At 35.0% G+C, this 23,501-nt stretch overlaps 1 non-coding gene across 1 annotated transcript; it reads right to left on the bottom strand.

The window, feature by feature from the left end:
* Nucleotides 1–322: 322 nt before the first annotated feature.
* On the bottom strand, nucleotides 323–428 carry LOC124102777 (U6 spliceosomal RNA). Its single transcript, XR_006854976.1, has one exon. It is a non-coding gene; the product is annotated as a U6 spliceosomal RNA (small nuclear RNA).
* Between the last annotated feature and the right edge of the window lie 23,073 nt (nucleotides 429–23,501).

The raw sequence follows: 23,501 nt of genomic DNA, 5'->3' as shown, positions 1-23,501 counted from the left end.
TCCAATGTATATATTTTTGGCACCTTTGTCTAGTATGAGATAACTGTATTTATGTGGATTTTTCTCTGTGTCTTCTATTCTGTACCATTGGTTTACATGTCTATTTTGGTGCCAATATCATCCTGCTTTTTTTTTGTTACTATAGCTTTGTAGTATAGTTTAAGGTCTGGTATTGCCTCCTGCTTTCCTCTTCTTGCTAAGGATTACTTTGGCTCTTCTGGGTCTCTTATTTTTCGAAATGAATTTCATGATTGCTTTTTCTATTTCTATAAGGAATGATGTTGGAATTTTAATTTTAATTGTATTGCATCTGTTTAGCACTAAAAATATGGAATGCTTCACAAATTTGCATGTCATCCTTGTGCGGGGCCATGCTAATCTTCTCTGTGTCATTTTAATTTTAGTATATGTGCTGCTGAAGTGAGCAGTGAATTTACTTGTGTATCACCTTGATCTACATTAATCTTCGTGAGCTTGAGGTTGGGACATTTATTTTGGTATCTCCAGGGCCTAGCGCAATATCTGGTTGACAGCATGCATACAGTAAATATTTTGTTAAAGGAATATGTACAGCAAGAGTAGAAATTACACTTCACTGAAATAGTTTGGAAGTTAGAGAGGAGTCCCAGAAGAGATGGCAGTTATATTGGACATAGAATGAAAATTATGAGTGAGTAATAGGATGTTCATGGGTAGAATACATTCCAGAGAGGGGCACAAACAATTGAAATTTCTTTCCTGAAAAATAGCTACACTGTATAAGAAATTAAAATGATAAATTTGTGTTTCACCTCCATTTTTTATTCTACCTATGTTTTGGAAGTAATATTGAGAGAGAAGAAGCCACAATAATGGCAAGTAGGTCAAATTCTGTTCCATTTTTGTCCAGATCCAAAGAACGCATTCCATGAAATCTTGTTTTTTCATCCTTCTGTCTTAAAAACAAAAAAGGAGAGAGAGAGAGAGAGAGAGAGAGAGAGAGAGAGAGAGAGAGAGAGAGAGAGAAGAAGAAGAAGAAGAAGAAGAAGAAGAGGAGGAGGAGGAGGAGGAGGAGGAGGAGGAGGAGGAGGAGGAGGAGGAGGAGGAGGAGGAGAGATCCATGCTATGGTTCATCTAGATGAATCTTTAAGAGAACCTCACATGAAGATGGATTGTTTTTTATAAATAAATTTTATTGACATCATAGGTTCAGTAGTAGGTACTAAATAATGAATCAAAAGCTCAAAAGCCTTAATAATAACATAACAACCACCAGCTGAACCAGAAAGTTATTAAAATGGCATCATGCTCACATCTCCAATTAGTTTACCTACATATGTGATCAATTAAGTTAGATCCTCAAATTAAATCCCAATTATGTTTGTTTACTTCTCTTTAAGAGATATTCAGTAAAGTCCAACTGGAAAATCAGACATTCATTTTTTCCTTAGGCACTTTGGCAACATTTTAATTAGAAAAAAGTTTAGTTACTTGATAAAAATAATTAAAATGTCCATAAAAATCTACTTATTTTTGCCATTCTTTAAGCTCTTTTCAGGCATCTAGAAGACACCATACATGAAAAAGTGGTCTAAGCTTGCTTATGTGACTTTTAATATCAAAACTTTATTATTTAGTTCCCCAAGTCCCTATAGAATAAGCTTCTAGTATTTTAGTGAAAAAATAGACATGCCAGAAATTGTGCCAAGTATAGATGTATACAAACTTATGAAAAAGCAAATGCTCTGTACCAATACTGAGGATTCTTTATCAGCTATCTGTATTCTCTTTTTTATGAACATTTTAGTTATGCTAAAATAAATTTAAGGAAAAAAGAAGTAAAAAGGCAGCTATAATTAAACTGATAGAATACACTAACACTTAATAAAAGTGTGACTAGATATTCTCATAGTACTGTAACCAGGAATCATATCGAGAAGGGCCCTATTGTCTGACCTCACAGTTTGGGGAATCAAAAGCCCCTGAATTTTCCTGACTTTGGAATCCCACAGCAATATCACTGTACTAGCTCAGCAGGCAGCAGCTCTGAGAGTCAGGTCAGAATAGCTGAGGGACTGTGAAACAAACTTCCTGAGATTTCTGTGTGGTGGGAAACTGGACTATAGTGTGTGGGAGAATGCAAGGTGTTTCCCTTTGGAATTTGTGGTTCACTGGGCCAGCTACTGGCGTCCGTGGAATGAGCAGCCATGAGTGACTGCATGTTGAAGCCATGGCTGGGAACACCCGTATTGTGGGATCACATGGAATCCACTGTTGCCCACCCCCTCAACCCCCCACAGATCTTTGAGACTTTATAGCCTCTCTCTGCCCTTAGGGACATATGGGGTTACACTGCTCAACTGATGCAACCCCAGACCTCTGAGTGTGTAGCACAAAAACTCTGGGAAGAATCTTTGGAAGTTCTGCATTTGACCCTAGCTCCTTGGACATGCTATAGCATCAGTGTCTCCCCAGCTCTCTCTGTGTGTAGCCCAAATAGTTTGGAGAGAATGTCTATCTGGGGAGTTCTCCATTCAACCCTAGCTCATTCCAGTGTGCAAAGCATCTGAAAGGTATTCCAACTGCCTACAGCCACCAATCATCCCTGCTAATCACCCCATGAGTACCACAAAAGAATATAGATGAGGGTGAATAACAAACACCTTGAATTTTCTCTGTCTGAGGGGTACACAGCCTAAAAGACATGGAGAGAAGCTTTGATAGTTACAGGTCAGAAATATGCATTCTTGCCTATTCATTCTAGCACCTTAATGGAGAGAAGATTTTTACTTTTTCGGAATGTTTATGTTGTTGTTGTTACTATTTTGTGTTTGCTTTTTTCCTTTTCTCTTTTTTAGAAATATTGAATCTCTCTTCTTTCTTTTCTTCTTTTTTTTTCCTATTTCACTTTTCCCTTGTTTTCCTTTTTATTCTCATTTTATTTTTTATTCTTTATTTTTCCCATTTTTTTGCTTTTATCCAGTTTTGCTTTTTCCTTTTCTAAAATTATTTTTTAATCTTTCATTTATTTTACTTATTATTTATTTCATTTTATTTTACATTGTTTTCCCCCTTTATTTTATGTTGTCTGTGGTATTGCTATCACTATTATTTTTATTTGGTTATATTTTTATTTCTCTATTCATTTCTTTTTCTTTTCTTGAATTCTTTCTTTGCAGTGCTGGGGATTGAGCCTGACCCTTCATGCCCAGTTTGAAGGTGATCTGCCACTGTACTCTATTCCCAGCCCACCTGAGAGGAGTTTCAGTTGGCCTCAGTCAGGATCTAGTTCTGCTTGAACCTTGGCTTATACATCAACTTAAAAACAGAGGGATAGAGGTCTCTAGTGATAACCCATGTCAAAGTAGGCACAGCTGGGAAGGAATTTGAAATCCCATTCCTGGACACTCACCCTATAGCAATAGCAAAGAGAAATAGCACAACTACTGGGAGAAACCACATTAGGGAGTTTATCTCACCCAGGTCAGAAAGGTGAAGTTTTGTGTGTGTGTGTGTGTGTGTAATATTTTTAAAAAGCTGGCAAAGGATGTGAAGAAAAAGAATTCTTATACAATGTTGGTAGGACTGTAAGCTAATACATCCACTATGGAAAACAGTATGGAATTTCCTCAGAAAAGTTAGAACTTCCATGTGATCTAGCTATTCCAGCTGTGAAACTCCTGGTTATATAACTGAAGGAAATGAAAATAACAAACAAAAGAGATGCTTGCACACTCATATTTATATTCACAACAGTGAAGTTCTGGAACCAGCCCAGGTGTGCGTCAACAAATAATTGGATAAAGAAAATACGGTGTGTGTATGTATGTATTGTGTGTGTGTATATATATATATATATATATATATATATATATATATATGTATGTATATATATATATATATATATACCCTTACTATACTGAATATATATATATATATATATATATATATATATATATACACACACACACTATACTGAAAAAAAAATATGTATATTTCTCCCCCACCCCCAGTGGAGTGTTACTCAGTCATAAAGAGAAACAAAATCCTGTCATTTTCAGGGAAATGAATGGAACTGGAGGGCAACATGTTAAGTGAAATAAGCTAGACACAAGAAGACACATATCACATATTTTCTCTTATGCGTGGAAACTTAAAGGGGTGGGGGAGAAGGAGGGAGGGTGAAAGTGAACTGAAAGTAGAATTATTAGGGAATAAGAAAAAACAGGGAGAGAAAGAGCGGGTAGAGGGAAGGTGGGCCTTATCATGGCAATTTATGTGTGTATATAAATGTTCCAGTGAAATCCATGACTTGTACAATTAATATTTCAATAATTATAATAAAATAAATTTAAAAATGCAATCACAAATAAAGTGTCCAATAATATAAAAGAGTATGTAGTCTCAGATTCAAATGTAAATTATAAAACTTATGCAACTCTTGTATGCCTTATTAACAATTAATATTAACTCACTAAATACATTATTCTTTTATTCAATAAACATTAAAAACCCATTATGTGCCCTGCACTTTTGTATTTTCTGTGTATAAAACCCTTGATAGAAGCTTTCAGGAATGAGAACACACATGACACATTTCTTTCATTAAGGAATCTTCCAATATAGGGTACATATGGCAAAAGCATGCAAAAACTATATTCCGAGACAGAAATGGATTTGTCATAAGAGATGCACTCCTATTTCTTCTTATTATTACAGAGAATCTGTGTGGGAAGTTTATTCTCACAAGGATAGTCAGAGACTGAGAATCCATTATACAGAATGCGATCATTTCTGTCACACCCCAATAGCAAGGAGTCAAGGGGCCATGGGAAAGAAGGGGAAACACCAAGGTCATGGACACCTACTCCAAGAACTTTCTCACAGAACTAATTCAAACAGCCTGCCCTATCTTTAAGACTACTTGTACTTAGCAACTGTTAAGAAAACTGCAAACAGAGACCTTAAGATTTATATTAACTGCTGCTGTTCATCATTCAGAGATTGCCAGATTGTAAACACAGAAAATGCCAATAAACTTGTCTTCAAAATAACTTGCATAGATTTCTTTGTCCTTATAAAACTCCCAACCTTTTCTTTGTTCTCTGGACAAAGTAGACACCAGTGGCTTATGCATACATGTCTTCAATTACAATCTTGCTCTTTATTCTCAAGTAAAATTTCCTTTATTAGGAATTAATCTTTATATTTTAGCTTGATTTTGACATGACTTATGATATACATATTGTTGAGTTATAGCTGACATCATTTTTCACATGAATGAACCAGAAACACTTCAAAGTTAAACAAACAAACAAACAACAACAACAACAAAACCAAGCCTGACGCAGTGGTGCACACCTGTAATTCCAGCAGCTCAGGAGGGTGGGACAGGAGAATTGCAAGTTCAAAGACAGCCTCAGCAAATTGAGGTATTAAGCAACTCAGTGAGACCCTGTCTTTTTGAGTTGCTCAATGACTTGTCATCTAAAGGATAAAGTTCCACCCCTTCACATTCTGTGTAATTTTGTTCTTGATTTTTGTCCTTGCCTAACTCTGTAGCCTCATCTCTTAGCAATCTCTGTACCAAAATATTTGTTAGAAATACCAAACTGTACATTATCTTTTCTCAAAATTCTACTGCTCTTCTCAGAATCACCAAATCCAATAAATCATCCTGTGACCACTGCCAACCAGCTAAGTGATGTTGTTTTCCTGTTTCTAGAGAAGACCTTGTGTCTCTCACTATGTTGCTGCATTCTTTTATAGTTGATTGTTACATCTACTTCACCCACCAGATTGTGAGATATTTCAGGTAAGGAATGTTTTGGTCATTTTTTTTTTGTATCTGCAACTTTTATCTTATAGTGTCTAATACAAAGTAAGCACTTAATGGAGTGGACTTGGAGAAATAGGAAAGATTTTAATGAAAGCAGCTCTTCCCCTCTATATTATCATAAAGACAGGATAATATGCCCTGAAAGGATTAGAAAATAAACATTTTTCCCAGTGTACCCATAAGACAAGGGAAGCATTTTCTTTTTCTTTTTCTAAATTTTATTTTTACACAAATGGAGCACAACTTTTTCATTTTTCTGGTTATACACGATGTAGAGTCATACTATTCATGCAATCATACACACACACACACCCTCCCTCCCCCTCCTCTCTGCCCAATCCAAAGAAGGGAAGCATTTTCTATAACAGTGTTAAACCACTGAAGAACTCAATGAGACTAACATAGTCTAACCTAGATTAGAGAATCGAGTTGATAAAAAAATCTAAAAGAATTCTCTAATGTACTTATGATTTAATAATACTCAAATATCATTTTTAGTTGCATCCAATTGTCAATGCACAATTGGATTATCAACTTCATAAGAAGCCTATTTTGACTCCCAACATTTTATTTTATCATCATTCCTTGGACCTCTCTCAAAGAGAAAGTATAGGGGCAATGGAAGAAGGAAAAATGATTCCATTTTGCTAGTTATTATAAAGTCTACTCTGATGATATATGTTGAAATCATTTGATTAAATAAGGACTTAAGTTATTTATAGATTTAAATATGTATGATAATCTTTCATTCAATTGCATGATGGCAGCAGTGTCACGGGGCTTCAGATGGCCAGGAAAGCATTCAATCTCAGACGCTTTCTTTCAGGAAGCAAACGCAAAATTAAGCATACAAAATGAAGTACACAAACCTGAAGAGTCATTGCCAGTGAGGCATCCTGTAATTTATGATTCATTCACTCCATGATAAATCTGTATGTGTTAGAATTTCAATAGTGAATATCAAAGTATTATTCATTTTGACCATTTCTTGTGTTCATTTCAATAATACTCCCCTTGGACATTGGCTCAGGCATGCTGGTATGAAATCAGCTATGTTGAAACAGTCAATGACATCACTGATTCGGGATTCTAGTTAAAAACTGGAATCAAAATGATGGATAATTAGAGTAAAAATAATAATGAATCAAAATGATGAATAAAGGACTGATGTTCCTTTGAATCCACAAATTCTAGCTCGTAATTTCTATGACACACCTGTACTCAGAAATGCCATTTTCTGTTCTCATGCTCTACTTCTATCACACCCTTGCAGATACCAGCACAACAAGGCTGTATTCCTTGTCTTCAAGTCCATAAGTGTGTAAAATAACCAAAAGTTTAAGGTGACATGACATCCTAGAAGTCACAAGTTGCTTGCAAAACTGACACAATTTGCTAATCTAGTGCATATGCACCAAAAATATCCCAGAAAGAAAAAAAACAACTCTGCATCTTATCACATTTATTGGAATCATCGAACCCATCTCTTAAAATAGTTTCTATTTTTTATAATGTTTTCTGATTTACAGAAAAATTGAGATGATACAACAAAGATATTTACATACCACAAAAATTTTTCCATTTCTAGTAATATTATTCAATAAATATGTTACATTGTTATAATTGACACAGAAATATTGATATATTAGTATCTGAAGTCCATAATTTATTCAGATTTACTTATTATTTTTGGATGTCCTGTTTCTACTTCATAGTTCTTACTAGCATATCACATTTTTCTTGCTTTCCATGTCTCTGTAGGCTCTTCTTGTCTGGGACACAGATTTTCCTTGGTTCTGATGCTCCTGACAGATATTTTGTATGTTGTCCCTCTAGTTACCCTGAATTATTAGATCATGGGTATGTGTTTCAGGAATAAGACTACAGAGGTTAAGTGTTAATCCCATCATATCATTTAAGGAGTACATGGCACACCATGGTTTATCACCACTAACGTCACTCTTTATCACTGCCTTTGGTGGTATAGGTCCAATTTCTACAGTATAAGGTTAATCATTTCTTCTTCCTATTTGCAAACTACTGTATTCTTTGAAAGGAAGTCTCTGTGCACAGCCCACATGAGAGAAAGGGAGACTTATGTTACCATTCCTTAAGGGTAGAGTACCCACATGAATTCTTTGGAATTTTTCTGCATAGGCAAATTTCTCTTATCCCTGATTATTTATTTATTATATCATTTGTTTATTTAGCATGAAGAATTAATATTGAGTTTATATTTTGGGTAATAATGTAACATCGCTTCATGTTGCTTGACTTATTCCTGCTTTGGCCATGGGGACCTCCCTTCTGAGTCTCCTGTGTCTCTTTAACATATCTTCATCAATATCTTTTTCTTATTTTTTAACATCCTTCTGAATTTTCTGGATCTTCCAGGCTTACCTTGTATATTTCCCGCTCACCCTTAAAATTAGCTATTTATCCAAGGAACTTGGTTTCTTTTATTGAAGAATGCTATTAGAAACCAAAATCTGAACTCTAGCATGATCGTTGTTTCAGGGTTATCATTTACTTAGGCTCATTATCTGACAGTGGAAAATATGTGTATATTTTTACATGTTTACATACACACATATTTCTATATCTGCATTCATTTACTTATTGTTCAATTCTACATCATGTATATAGTATTATCAGAGTTATTAACCCATATCTATATGGTAAACATTGGAACAACTAAAACACAGTGCTTCTGTGCAGTTTGCTTTGCTTTAAGCTTTAAAGATTGCACACATTCTCAAAATTACCTTTATAAGTACTCTTCTTGAAACCCCTTTCAATGAATCGCCCCCAACCCACCCATTTGGAACACTGTTAGATTTTCTTTTTACCATTGGCATTCTTTCCTGGAATTCTATAACTTCCTTAATTGCTTTTCATTTGCACACATTAAGATTCACTATTAGTACAATAACATTTTGCTGGTTTTGATAAGTGCATAAAGTCCACTTATCTATTCTATATGATATTCTCACATCCACTGTGAGAATATCATATGGTATAGATTAACTACTACCAATTAGCACATTTTAATGAAATAAGCTTGGTTTGGTCACAGAAAATCATTTTGGGGGGCTATCTTTATGTACTTCATTTATGGCTCTATATAACTGGAAGAGAGAAATTATGGCAAGATAAAGAAAAAGTCAAGTACAAAGACCATATCCAGAGTACAATAGCCTTAACATTACTCACAAAATAAATAATCTTTACTTCCGTAACTGTTATCCCAATTCCTCATGAAAGAGACTTCTTCATTCCTATTGACAAAAAGTACTCTGGGGACTGTCTTTCTCTTTTCTTCTTTCTTTTCTTCTATCTTTCTTCCTTTTTTTTAAACAAATTCAACATGCCCAGAAGGTTAGCAAACCAAAACGGAAACAAATGTACTTCCTGAACAAGTTCAAGTTGTTTGCTAACCTTGTAAAACCACACCCAGACTGGTGCAATACAAGTTTCTCAGTGCTTAGTAACTTTTTTTTCCCTAATGTTGGGAAACAATGAATTAAATGTTTATTGAAACCTTTTTTTCATCATAATAGATTTCAATAAATGGGGAAAAATGGCAATCTCACATTGAGATTCAATTACTGGTCTCTGCTTTATATGTCTTAACTGGTGTAATAGTCATAATCACTGATTTAATATTCCTGACAACCATATGACATAGATGATATGGATACTATTTCTATCTTCATCTTATAGATGGGGAAACTGAGGCACAGAGTGATGAAGTGACTTGTTCAAAGACACACTGATATTTATTTACTCAAGTAAGCAGTGGATATGCCTATTGGAAACTCCAAATACTCTCTTCTTTAACCAAAGAAATTGTACCATAGAAATATTTTCTAGACTAAGAAATGTCTTCAATTTTGTCTGAAGTAGGACTATGATGATATGAGAGACAATTTGGGGCAAACATAATGGCTCCACTGGAAAATTGACAAATGACCTTCTTTGTGTGCCAGATGTGGTTATGGTCTAGAGAAGGTTGCACAACATCTGTCAGACAAAGACTTTATTTGGAAGAGTGGAACCGGAGCATGGATATATACTAATAACCAGATATCCGGCTTCCCAAAGAATTATGCTTTGTTGCACAGGAAAGACAAGCAGCTGGGTTTTGCATTGTGCAATGTGCTTATACTGTACTCCAAAACAACCACAAAGACCACAGCATTAGATTGTGACAGCTTTTGAAATTTAACTGTCTTTACTTATAAACATCAATTTTTAACACCAATGCAGGTTCATTATTTTTTTAAAAGTGCGAGTACCAAACAAATGTGAACGTCAATGTATGTGCCGTGGATCACTGTAAACTTAGGAAGTGTATGTAGCATCCAACTACTAAGCAAGGTGCATTCCTGAGACTCATGTTACATAGTAAGTGAAGCTCAAGTGCATAGGGGGAAAGAATAATGATGAAAGTAAGAAAAGTACAATCGATTTGGGAAAGATGATAAAACAGATATAAAAATAGAAGTTCCTTATATGGAGTGCTAGGTCGTGCTGTTTAGAGAACCTTAGAAATAAGAAGATACCAACAACAATAGTCCTAAAACTTATCCTTCTTAACCTGTCATTCAGATTGACAACGTGGATGTTGTTAGGTATGAATTACTTCAACATCTTTCTCCTTGTCCTTAGTTCTTTGTCTTTATCCCTCATTTTCTTCTGCCTTCTCATTTCAAAGGAAGAAATAATTATTCAGTAATACTATCATCTGAGAAAGTTTCCTTATTTCTTCTCCTGATCAGTTCCCAAATGATGTACTTTCAAGTTTTTTTACTTCTGGCTTGGTTCCTATAGGCCTGCCTCCAACATCTCCTGTCAGTGAACCCTTAATCATCTTTCAGGGATCCAGCATAAATATCACCTGTTCTATAAATAATATTTCTGCTTTCTCGACTTGGGGGTAGTATTCTTCCTCTTCTATATATACAGCATTTTGTTAAAACCATTATCAATTCAGGAATTGCTATCAATTCTAGGAAACTGCTAGACTAATGCAAATTCTCAGACCTCTTTGAAGATCTGCTGAATTAGAAATTATGAAGATGGAAACTAACAATGTGTGCTTTTAAAAGGGTGATTATGGATTTATAGGGAGAAGAGGTGCAGGCTGGTTATCCCAGAAACTCAGGAGGTTGAGGTAGGAGGATTGCAAGTTCAAAGCTAGCCTCAGCAACTTAGTGAGGCCCTAAGCAACTCTGCAGAACCCTGTCTGAAAATAAAACATACAAAGGTCTGGGGATGTGGCTCAGTGACTAAGGGTCCCTAGGTTCAATCTATAGTACAAAAACAAACAAACAAACAAGAACCAAAAAACCACCATCAGCATCACCAACAACAAAAAACAACCAGTGATTGTTATATTCACTGACATATTGAGAGTCACTCCCTTAGAGCTCTATGGTTATTTGAAAGAACTTTAGTTTCTATAAGCCTCAATTTCATCATCTCTAATAAAGGAGTATCACCTCCTTCTAGTGGCAGATGTGAGAAAGAATGTGCTAGGTAAACAGTTAATGGTAAATAATTATTAAATTGCTTCTTATTAATGTGCCATTGAGGTTTTTAAGCAAATTTCTCAAAACAGGTAGCTCAAGAACATATGATGTACATGTCTATTCTGGTGCCAATACCATGACTTTTTGTTACTATAGCTCTGTGTATAGTTTAAGGTCTGGTATTGTGATGCTTCCTGCTTCACTCTTAGACATGTAGACCAATGGTACAGAATAGAAGACACAGAGACAAACCAACATAAATACAGTTATTTCCTACTAGACAAAGGCACCAAAACATTCATTGGAGAAAAGATAGCCTCTTCAACAAATGGTGTTGGAAAAATTGGAAATCCACATGTAACAAAATGAAATTCAACCCCTATTTCTCACCCTGCACAAAACTCAACTCTAGTGGATCAAACATGTAGGCAACTAGAACAGAGACCCTGTGTCTAATAGAAGAAAAACTAGACCCAAATCTTCACCATGTCAGCTTAGGAATTGATTTCTTTAACAAGACTCCTAAAATACAAGAAGTAAAATCAAGAATCAATAAATGGAATGGATTCAAACTAAAAAGCTTTTTATCAGCCAAGAAAACAATCAACGTGAAGAGAGAGCCTACAGAATGGGAGAAAATCTTTACTACATGCATCTCAGAGCACTAAACTCCAGGTTATTGAAAGAACTCAAAAAACTTAACACCAAAAAAACAAATAACTCAATCAATAAATGGGCTAAGGAACTGAACAGATACTTGACAAAAGAGGAAATATAATTGATCAACAAATATATAAAAAATGTTGAAAATCTCTAGCAATTAGAGAAGTGCAAATCAAAACCACTTTCATCTCACTCCAATCAGAATAGTAATTATCAAGAATACAAGCAACAATAATTTTTGATGGGGATGTGGGGAAAAGGTACACTCATACATTGCTGGTAGGACTGCAAATTGGTACAATCACTCTGCAAAGCAGTATGGAGATTTCATAGAAAACTAGGAATGGAACCACCATTTGACCCAGCTATCCCACCCCTCAGTTTATTCCCAAAGGACTTAAAATCAGCATACTACAGTGATGCGGCCATATCAATGTTGATAGCCACTGAATTCACAATAGCTAAACTATGGAACCAATCTAGATGCCCTTCTACAAATGAATGGATAAAGAAATGTGGTATATACACAAAATGGAATATTATTCGGCCTTAAAGAAGAATGAAATTATGGCATTTTCAGTTAAATGGATGAAGTTGGAAAATATCATGCTAAGTGAAATAAGCCAGTCCCCAAAAAACAAAGGTGGAATGTTCTCTCTGATGTGTAGTTGTTGATCTATAATGGGTAGGGGGCTAGAAAAGAATGGAGGAACTTTAGATTACGCAAAGGGGAGTGAGGAGAGGGGAGGGGATGTGGGAGTGGGAAGAGTGGTGGAATGAGACAGGCATTTTTATCCTCTGTGCATAAAGATTGCTCAACTACTGTGACTCTGCATCATGTACAGACAGAGGAATGAGAAGTTGTGCTCCATTTATGTACAATGAATCAAAATGCATTCAACTTTCATGTATAACTAATTAGAACATTTTTTTATTTTTAAAATTTTAATTTATTATATATCACAGCAGAATGCATTACAATTCACATTACACACATACAGCACAATTTTTCATATCTCTGATTGTACACAAAGTAGAGTCACACCATTTGTGTCTTCATACATGTACTTAGCAAAATGATAACCATCTCATTCCACCACCTTTCCTACCCCCAGGCTACTCTCCTTTCCTTTCCCTCCCCTTTTCCCCTTTGCCCTATCTAGAGTTCATCTAATTCTCCCATACCCCCCCCCCCACCACCACATTATGAATCAGCAGCCTTAAGTCTGAGAAAACATCTGGCATTTGATTTTTGGGGATTGGCTAATGTCACTTAGTATTATATTCTCCAACTCCATCCATTTACCTGCAAATGCCATGATTTTATTCTCTTTTAATGCTGAATAATATTTCATTGTGTATATATGTCACATTTTTTAATCCATTCATCTACTGAAGGGCATCTAGGTTAGTTCCACAGTTTATCTATTATGAATTGTGCTGCTCTAAACATTGATGTGGCTGTGTCCCTGTAGTTTGCTGCTTTTAAACCCTTTGGATATAGACCAAGGAGTGGGATAGCTGTGTCAAATGGTGGTTCCATACCCACTATTCCAAGGATTCTCCATACTGCTTTCCATATTGGCTAGACCAATTTGCAGTCCCACCAGCAGTGTATGACTGTACCTTTCTCCCCACATCCTCACCAACACTTATTGTTGTTTGTATTCTTAATAGCTGCCATGCTGACTGGAGTGAGATGAAATTTTAGAGTAGTTTTGATTTGCATTTCTCTAATTGCTAAAGATGTTGAACATTTTTTTCATATATTTGTTGACCAGTTGGATTTCTTCTTCTGGGAAGTGTCTGTTCAGTTCCTTGGTCCATGTATTTATTGGGTTATTTGTTTTTGTTTGTTTTTTTTGGTGTTTAGCTTTTTTAGTTCTTTATATATCCTAGAGATCAGTGCTCAACCTGACGTGTGTGATAAAAATTTGTTCCCATATTGTAGGATCTCTATTCACCTCACTGATTGTTTCTTTTGCTGAGAAGAAGCTTTTTAGTTTGAATCCATCACATTTAGTAATTCTTGATATTAATTCTTGTGCTATAGGAGTCTTATTAAGGAAGTTGGGGCCTAATCCCACATGATGGAGATTTGGGCCTACTTTTTCTTCTAATAGACACAGTATCTATGGTTTAATTCTTAGGTCCTTGATCCACTTTGAGTTGAGTTTTGTGCATGGTGAGAGATAGGGGTTTAATTTCATTTTGTTTCATATGGATTTCCAGTTTTCCCAGCACCATTTGTTGAAAAGAGTATCTTTTCTCCAATGTGTGTTTTTGCCTTTGTCTAATATAAGATAACTGTAATTATGTGGGTTAGTCTCTGTGTCTTCTGTTCTGTACCATTGGTCTACAAGTCTATTTTGGTGCCAATACCATGCTGTTTTTGTTACTGTTGCTCTCTAGTATAGTTTAAGGTCTGGTATAGTGATGCCACCTGCTTCACTCTTCTTGCTGAGGGTTGCTTTAGCTACTCTGGGTCTCTTTTTTTTTCCAGATAAATTTCATGACTGCTTTTTCTATTTCTATGAGGAATGTCATTGGGATTTTAATAGGAATTGCATTAAATCTGTATAATGCTTTTGGTAGTGTGGTCATTTTGATAATATTAATTCTGCCTATCAAAGAACAAGGGAGATCTTTCCATCTTCTAAGGTCTTCTTTAATTTCTTTCTTTAGTGTTCTGTAATTTTTGTTGTAGATGTCTTTCACCTCTTTTGTTAAGGTGATTTCCAAGTATTTTATTTATGTTTTTTTTTTTGAGGCTATTGTAAATGGGGTAGTTTTTCTCATTTTTTTCTCAGAGGATTTGTCACTGATATACAGAAATGGCTTTGATTTATGGGTGTTGATTTTATATCCTGTTACTTTGCTGAATTCATTTACTAGTTCTAGAAGTTTTACGGTGGGATTTTTTTAGTCTTCTAGGTATATAATTATTGTTGGCAAATAGTGTTAATTTGAGTTCTTCTTTACCTATCCATATCATTTTAATTTATTTTGTCTGTCTAATTGCTCTGGCCAGTGTTTCAAGAACTATGATAAATAGAAGTGGTGAAAGAGGGCCTCCCTGTCTCTTTCCAGTTTTTAGAGGAAATACTTTCAATTTTTTTCCAATTAGAATGATGTCGGCCTGGGGCTTAGCATAGATAGCTTTTACGGTGTTGAGATGTTTTTGTTATTAGTTTTTCTAGTGTTTTGAACATGCAGGGCTGCTATATTTTGTCAAATGCTCTTTCTGTGTCTTTTAGGTGGTAATATGGTTCTTATCTTTAAGTCTATTGATATGATTGATTACATGTATTGATTTCCATATGTTGAACCAACCCTTGATTGTGGTGCAATATTTGATATGTTTTTGTATTCAATTTGCCAGAATTTTATTGAGAATTTTTATATCTATGTTCATTAGAGATATTGGTCTGAAGTTTTCTTTGATGTGTCTTTGCCTGGTTTTGAAATCAGGGTGATATAAGCCTCATAGAATGAGTTTGGAAGTGCTGCTTCTTTTTCTATTTCCTGAAATAAATGGAAGAGTATTGGTATTAGTTCTTCTTTAATGTCTTGTAGAACTCAGCTGTGAATCCATCTGCTCCTGGGTTTTTTTTGGTTGGTAGGCTTCTGATGGCATCTTCTTTTTCATCACTTGAAATTGATCTGTTAAATTGTGTATATCATCCAGCTTCAATCTGTCAAATATATGACTCTAGAAATGTGTCAATACCTTTGATATTTTCTATTTTTTACAAGTTGTCAAAATAATTTCAAGTTATCTTCTGTATTTCTGTAGTGTCTGTTGTGATATTTCCTTTTTCCTCCCTTGTGTTAGCAATTTGAGTTTTCTCTCTCCTTCTCTTCGTTAGCATGGCTTAGGGTCTGTCAATTTTATTTATTTTTTCAAAGAACCAACTTTTTGTTCTGTCAATTTTTTCAATTGTTTCTTTTGTTTCAATTTCATTGATTTCAGCTCTGATTTTTATTATTTCCTGTCTTCTACTGCTTTTGGTATAGATTTGTTCTTCTTTTTCTAGGGCTTTGAAGTGTTAAGTCATTTATTTGTGACTTTTTCTTCTTTTAAGGAATGAACTCCATGCAATGAACTTTCCTCTAAGTCCTGCCTTCATAGTGTCCCAGAGATTTTCATTCATTGTATCTGGGTTCTCATTCACCTCTAAGAATTTTTTAATCTCATCCTTGATGTCTTCTGTAACCCTTTGTTCATTAAGTAGCATATAATTTAGTCTTCAGGTGTTGGAGTAGATTTTATTTCTTATTTTATCATTGATTTCTAATTTCATTCTATTATGATCTGATAGAATGCAGGGTAATATCTCTACTTTTTTATATTTGCTAAGAGTTGCTTTGAGGCATAATATATAGTGTATTTTAGAGAAAGATCCATGTGCTGCTGGGAAGAAAGTGTAATTTGCTTGTTGAAGGGTGAAATATTCTATCTATGTCAATTAAGTGTAAGTTATTGATTGCATTATTGAGTTGTACAGTTTCTTTGTTCAGCTTTTGTTTGGAAGATCTATCCAGTAGGAAATGCGGTGTGTTAGAGTCACCCAGAATTATTTTGTTGTGGTCTATTTGACTCTTGAACTTGAGAAGAGTTTGTTTGATTAACATAGATGCTCCATTCTTTGGGGCATAGAAATTTATTATGGTTATGTCTTGTTGATAAATAGTTCCCTTAAGCAGTATGAAATATCCTTCTTTGTCCCTTTTGATTAACTTTGCCTTGAAGTCTACTTTATTTGATACGAGGATGGAAACCCCTGATTGCTTCTGCAGTCCATGGGAGTGGTATGATTTTTCCCAACCTTTCACCTTCAGTCTGTGTATGTCTTTTCCTACAAGATGAGTCTCTTGGAGGCAGCATATTTTTGGGTCTTTTTGTTTAATCCAATCTGCCAGTCTATGTCTTTTGATTGGTGAGTTTGTGCCATTAAGATTTAGGGTTATTATTGAGACATGATTTGTATTCCCAGCCATTTTTGTTTATTTTTGGTATTTAACTTGACTTGGTTTCTCCTTTGATTAGTTTTTCCCTTAGTGTAATACCCTCCTTTGCTGATTTTTATTGTTGTTTTTTAATTCCTCTTCATGGAATATTTTGCTGAAAATGTTCTATAGTGTAGGCATTCTAGTTGTAAATTCTTTTAACTTTTGTTTATCATGGAATATTTTTATTTCATAATCAAATCTAAAGCTTAATTTTGCTGGATATATGATTGTTGGTTGGCATACATTTTCTTTCAGAGCTTGGTATATGCTGGATCTCCTGGCTTTAAGGTTCTGGGTTGAAAAATCTGCTGAGATTCAAATTGGTCTCCCCCTATATGTAATCTGATTCCTCTCTCTTGTGGCCTTTAAGATTCTTTGTATGGTAGGTATTTTTATTATAATGTGCCTTGGTGTAGATCTGTTGTGATATTGTACATTTGGAGTCCTGTAATCCTCTTGCGTTTGATTTTACAATACATCCTTTAAGTTTGGGAAATTTTCTTATATTATCTCTTTGAAGAGATTGTGCATTCCTTTGGTTTGTAACTCCGTGCCTTCCTCTATTCCAATAACTCTTATATTTGGTCTTTTGATGCTATCCTATATTCTTGGTTGTTCTGCTTATGGTTTCTTACCATTTTCACTGTGTGGTCAACTTTATTTTCCTGACTGTATACTTTGTCTTCAGTCTCTGACATTCTGTCTCCCAAGTGATCTAGTCTGTTGGTGATGCTTTCTATTGATTTTTTTCAGAAATTTTTTATTTGTTTTAATTAGTTACACATGACATTAGAATACATTTATGCACTTTGATATATCATACATAAATGGGATATAATTTCTCATTTTTCTGATGTACATGTTGTAGAATCATATTGGTCATGCAGTCACATATATACATACAGTAATAATGTCTGTTTCATTCTACTGTCTTTCTTATCCTCACATCCCATCCCCTTCCTTCCCATCACTTTCCTCTACCTAATCTAAGGTAATGCTATTCTTCCCTAGTGCCCCCACTTTATTGTGAATTAGTATCCATATATTAAAGAAAACATTTGGCCTTTGCTTTTGTGGGATTGGCTTATTTTACTTAGCATAATATTCTCCAACTCCACCATAATTTTACTCTTCTTTAAAGCTGAGTAATATTCCATTGAGTATATATACCACATTTTCTTTATCCATTCATCTATTGAGGGACCCCTAGATTGGTTTCATAGTCTAGCTTTTGTGAATTGAGCTGCTATTAACATTGATGTGGCTGTGTTACCACAGTATGCTGATTTTAAGTCCTTTTGGTATAAACCAAGGAGTGAGATATCTGGGTGAAATGGTGGTTCCATTCCCAGTTTTCTGAGGAATCTCCATACTGCTTTCCATATTGACTGCACCAATTTGCAGTCCCACCAGCAATGTATGAGTGTACCTTTTCACCACATCCTCATCAACATCTATTTTTGCCTGTATTCTTGATGATTGCCATTCTGACAGGAGTGAGATGAAATCTTAGAATAGTTTTGATTTTCATTTCTCTAATTGCTAGAGATGTTGAACACTTTTTATAAATTTGCTGATCAATTGTATTTCTTCTTCTGTGAAGTGTCTGTTCAGTTCCTTAGTCCATTTATTTATTGGGTTATTTTTTTTTTTTTTGGTGTGAAGTTTTTGGAGTCCTTTATATATCCTACAGATTAATGCTTTATCGGAGGTTCATGTGGTAAAGATTTTCTCCCAATCTGTATGCTCTCTCCTCACTTTATTGTTTCCTTTGCTGAGGAAAAGCTTTTTTATTTGAATCCATCTCATTTATTAATTCTTGAATCCATCTCATTTATTAATTCTTGATTTTACTTCTTGTGCTTTAGGAGTCTTGTTAAGAAAGTCAGATCCTATGCTGACGTGGTGAAGATTTGGGCCTATATTTTATTCTATTAGGTGCAGGGTCTCTATTCTAGTGCCTAAGTATTTGATCCACTTTGAGTTGATTTTTGTGCAGGGTGAGAGGTAGAAGTTTAATTTTATTTTTCTACGTATGGATTCCCAGTTTTACCAGCACCATTTGTTGACTAGGCTATCTTTTCTCCAGTGAATGATTTTGGCACCTGTGTCTAGTATGACATAACCATATTTATGTGGGTTTGTCTTTGTGTCCTCTATTCTGTACCATTGGTCTACAAGTCTATTTTGGTGCCAGTGCTATTCCATTTTTATTACTATAGCTCTGTAGTATAGTTTAAGATCTGGTATTTTGTTCATTTTTTTAATTTCCTTCATTTCAAGGATTTCTGATTTTTTTCAGAATGTCTCTTTCTTGAAGTAATCTTTTGCTACCTGTATTTGCTCCCTTATCTCTTTGATTTTGTGATCAATGGATGCCTATATTTGCTCTCTTATCTGTTTTTTTGGTGTCATCAATGGTTGCCTGTATTTTCTCTCTTTTGTCTTTATTGCAGTGATCAATTTTTGCCTGTATTTTCTCATTTAGGTCACTCTTTAATTCACAGATAATTTTAATTACGAACATTCTGAACTTCTTCTCTGACATTTCATCACTTGCACTGTCCCTGGGTTCTGTTATTGTAGTATCTTGGTTTGTTTGGGGCACTTTCCTCCCTTGTTTTATCATGTTGTCTATGTGATTTCCTGACTTTCAGTGTGGATCTGAGGTATTAAAATTTCTGCCCTATAATCTTGTAGTATCTGTGCTGATTATCTGTGTCTCACCTTGGGCTTGGGCTTCCAGACCCTGCCAACTCCCCGGGATGGATGCTACTGCAACTATAGGTGGTGGGGCAATAGCAGTAGGTACATCTTTCATAGAGCTGAAAGGATGGGCCTTATACTGGCTTTGGGATATCTGCTCCAAGATGCAGCTGCTTCTAAGCCCTGTTTGTTGTCCCAAGGTAGAGGCTACTGCGTGGGGAAGGGTATGGGGATGGCTGCAGCATCTCAAGATGAAAGTGGGTTAGACCTGGGCTCCCAGGTGGTGACACATGGGTGGGGGGGTGGCGCAGACCCAAGCTTACCCTGGGCCCTGGCTCTGCGCAGGTCAGCGAGTTGGGTCTGAGTTGGGCCTGAGTTGGGCCTGAGCTCTGGTGGGTGTCTGTTGTGGAGGATGGAGTTGGGCCTACCCTGGGCCCAAGCTCCTGAGCAGGACAGTGGGGGGGTCATAGGGTGCTGGGCAATCAGGTTGGGAAGTAGGCTGCAGCCAGATTGAGGAAGGCCTTCCATGCTAATTAAAGAACACATACTCTCACTGCACTGAGGATTCTCCAGCAGATTCACTGCGTGGTTCCTGAAAGACAAAGAATGGAGCCCTTGCCCAAACCAACCAACCAACCGAACCAATGAACAAAATCTTTGGTTACAACACCTTTTTCTGTAATTTACATTACTCTGAATTCATGTTGTTGAAGGCATATTGGTCTAACACACTGACTTAGAACACAGAATACCAGTGTTTAAATTCTGACCCACTTAATGTCCCTATGCCTCAGTTTTATCATTTGTTAGTTGAGATAATAGTGCTTGTTTCCTGGAATTGTTGGGACAAATTAGATAAATTGTTACATGTTAAAATGTTAGCCCAGCACAGTGGTGCATGCTTGTATTCCCAGAGGCTCAGAAGGCTGAGTCAGGAGGATCACAAGTTCAAAACCAGCCTCAGGAATTTACGAAGCCCTAAGCAACTTAAGGAGACCCCTGTCCCAAAATAAAAAAATAAAATTAAAATGGTTGGGGGACATATCTCAAGAGTTAAGTGACCCTTAGTTCAAATCCTAGTATAAAAACAAAGTTAGAAAAATCCTTTCTGAATACAAGCTTTCAGTAAGTCAGTGAGTGTAAAGTTAAGGTTACCAAAGAAACAAGAACAAACCAATCTCATATTTGTAGGTAACTGTAAGATAAGGCATTTTATCTTTTTTTTTTTAACATGTAAGGACCTAGATGACAATAATGGCAAAGGCAATTTGGATAAAGACATCCACTGTCCCAACAGAGAATGGAAGGTGTGATGAGAATAAGAAGCAAGGAATTGGTAAAAAGTGAGTAGAAAAGAAAGCAGGAGTCTCAGGGATACTTTTTCCCCAGAGGGAAACAACCCAAATATGTAATGTTTTGAAATGTGCAGATGTTAGATTATATTTTTATTATGTAATCATACTGTTTTGAAATTAGAATAAATTGCTTTGTATGCTTTTCTGTTCATGAAAGAATCATAACAATATCACTTCTGCAATATCTTCAGGTGCATCCAAGGAAATCATCCTATGAAAAATCTCAGCATGGTCCTATGTCAGGAAACTTATGAGAAGGGAGGGAGGGATCCTCAGGGTCAACCAAAGGACCTTCCAAAATACCTCTTAAATGTTTGAAGAATTTTGTTTGCTTGTTTGGGCTAATGCCAGTCAAAAAGTACAAGCATCTTATGTTCATGCAATTACTTATGTTTCCAAATCATTTTAAAAGAAGAAACAATTGGTTTAGGAGCCTTGCAAATAAATGATAATTTCAATCAGGTAGTGTGACTTCTTAGTTTTTATATGGATTCTTTAGTTCTAGTTTTTCAGTCCTTTCCTATAACTGCCAGATTGTTTTGGAAACTCATCCCCATTCTCCACACACTAAAGGAACCATAATTTCTGATTTTTTTTAATCATACCAGTGGTTTTTGACAGTCATACTTCAAGTAGTTTTGAGACATCCTGGATCAATTACTAATGTCTGAGTTTGATTTTAGCCATCTTTGCAAGTGCATGGAGATAATTTTTCTGTCTTTAGTACAGATGTTTTCTTTGGCTGCTGAAGTGTAGTGTTGCTTTTTTATTATTGCTGTGTTTTGGTTTCTTTATTATTATTGTTTTTTTAAAGATAGTTTACTCACAGGTGGTGAAGACAAAACTGTGAGGTGATAGGCAAATGAGGAAGGAAATATTTACAATATGTCATATATTCCAATCATAGTGGATTAAAATAAAAGCATATAATATAATACTCTAATATTTATAAAATGGCCAATAAAATAACTGTTGGACAAAAATCTATAAAACAATATCCCTATACTCATGGATGAGTTTCATCAGAGGATAATTTGAAAATAAAATAAATCTTTTCTGCTTTTCATTTCATACCATTTCCATGGATAATTTTAATTCTCTTTAAATGGATCCATGAGCATTGAGTTTGAATGAAATCACATAGGAAAGAGCACATGCCTGACTTACTGTGACTTTTTCAAGTAGTTTATTAACGATATCAAAAAATGGGGAAATAATATTCAAAATATCTATCCTATTGGCACTTTGATGTTACAAATCCTGCCTTATTTTTATACCACTGACACATTGGAGCATCATACAAAAGATTGTTCTTTCTTATTTTGAGTAGTAGAAGTTCATTAAATGGACTGTACCATACCTGTGGATCTACCACCTGTTGGTGGATGCTAGTTTAGTTTCAGGTTTTCATTTATTGTGAATTTAGCTTCTGTGAATATTCATGTACAAGATCTTTGTATAGATCATCTATTTCTCTTGGTTAATTCCGAATCTTCCTTTATGACATAGCAAAATTATTTTTGAAAGAATCTGTGTCGTTTTATATTCTCCCTTGTAATTTACGAAAATTCTGATCACTGTACATTCTTAACCGTTGTCGTTGTCATGATTGGTCTTTGACATTTTAGTCTCATTGTGTTTTAATTAATTGGCCTTTTTCTGATGTGTAATGATGATGGCATTTTATTATATGCCTAATGATCATTTGAATGTATTCATTGGTGAAATGTCTGTTCAAATCTTTTGGCCATTTGTGATTTCTTCCTCAACTTCTTATTGTTGTTACTTTGTCATATATATACATCATATATTTATCATGCAGTTTGTCATTTTCTTAATGGTTTTCTTGGAAAAGCAAAATTTTCAAATTATGGTCACACCAATATATAATTTTTATTGTTACTTTATGTTGACCTATTTTTGAAAACAGCCCACTCTGAACATTTTCTCCTGTATTTTCTTTTGAAAAACTTATATTTTTAGGATTCATGATCAGGTCAATGATGTTTTAAGTTACACTTTGTCTATGGTGTGAGATAAAATTTGACATTCATTTTTACACATTGATTGATATCTAATTGTTCTAGCACTAGTTGTTGTAAAATCTGTCCTTTATTTCATTGGATTACCTTGCCATGTTTGTAAAAATAAGTTGACCTCATAAGAATATGTCTATCTCTAGACTCTATTCTGTTCTATTGATGATACGTCATTATCTTATTATTTTGGTCTTATACAAAGTCTTAAATTTGGCAAAGTTTTTTCAGAGTTGGCCTTGGGATCTCCATATATATTTTAGAATTGACTTACAAATTTTTCCCAAAAGTCTGATATGGTTTGATTAAAATTATGATCAGAATCTACTGATTATTTAGGGAAGAAGTTTCATCTTAGCAATATTAAATCTTTCAA

This window comes from Marmota monax, unplaced genomic scaffold (assembly GCF_021218885.2).
Source record: "Marmota monax isolate L192 unplaced genomic scaffold, Marmota_monax_Labrador192_F-V1.1 WCK01_AAM20220418_F8-fsc00002, whole genome shotgun sequence".
In the NCBI taxonomy this organism is placed as follows: domain Eukaryota; kingdom Metazoa; phylum Chordata; class Mammalia; order Rodentia; family Sciuridae; genus Marmota; species Marmota monax.
This window is presented reverse-complemented; position numbering and strand designations above follow the sequence as displayed.